Source organism: Watersipora subatra, chromosome 2, assembly GCF_963576615.1.
Source record: "Watersipora subatra chromosome 2, tzWatSuba1.1, whole genome shotgun sequence".
NCBI lineage: Eukaryota > Metazoa > Bryozoa > Gymnolaemata > Cheilostomatida > Watersiporidae > Watersipora > Watersipora subatra.
In genome coordinates, this window is record NC_088709.1 from 73698934 (window position 1) to 73700140 (window position 1207).

Here is a 1207-nt window from a genome sequence, read left to right on the forward strand (position 1 = left end):
TCCCTGCCAATACAGCTGGTAGAGAGGCTAGGAAGAACTTGATCTTCTGGTATTTTCCAAATGGTCCGATCCTCTCCAACACTTCGTCAAAGTTCATGCTGACACGGTTAAACTTTGTCCTATCTGGCTTCTCAAACTTTGGTCTATATTATAACAACATTCTTGATATGTTTGGTAACCACTTACGGATATACTGAAAGGGTAAGTGAGCAACTGCTGACTACAGATATTGACCAATTATAGAATATTCTGAGTTTGTATAGATTTAGTTTACATACAATTAGACATTTTTAATGCACAAATTTTAAAGAATTACGCATAATGAATTTAAGTAGATTTTATCTGAAGGTATAAATTATGATGGAAGGTCATTATCAAAGGTCATTATCAAAGGTCATTATCAAAGGTCATTATCAAAGGTCATTATCAAAGGTCATTATCAAAGGTCATTATGATCAAAGGTCATTGTCAAAGGTCATTATCAAAGGTCATTATGATCAAAGGTCATCATCTTTGCAAAAAGATGATGACCTTTGATCATAATTTATACTTTAACGACGGGTCAAACTAATTATCAAAGCTATTGTCTTATCTTTTGTTTACAGCATGAATTTGTAAGTATATAGTTGGAAATACGATTTCAGTTAGTAGCCGGATTTATTCTGCAAGGAACGAACATACTTCTTAACTGATGAAGCAATATTTTATAATATTTTACTGTATTTTACTAACGGACATCTCAATTTTTAATCAGAGCTTAAATTTACACTGCATAATGAGAGGAAGAGCAAACAACTTCTCAAAAAGATGTCAACATCCCATGTAGGTGTTACAAAATGTATACAGTATTGATAAGTATTAATACTGTATACATTTTTGTAACACCTACATGAACATGATTTGGTATGCACTCCATTACTGATAGCATTCTGCCTTTAGATTGCTTGTATAGTTGCTATAATTGTTAATTTTAAAATTACAGCAAAATTTAGGTTATTGAAACTTATGTAAATGTTTATATATTTTAAATGGAGTCTACTCACCAGACGCTGTCTCCTCTGCTGCCCATTTGATAGAGTAACAGCAGCTGTACAACTGCCACAACCACTTAACTCATCATACAAAACCACAAATCAATTTCATAGCTCATTGAACGCTGAGAATGAAAACAGTCAATTTAATATTATATAGCTCATTCTGCCATAAC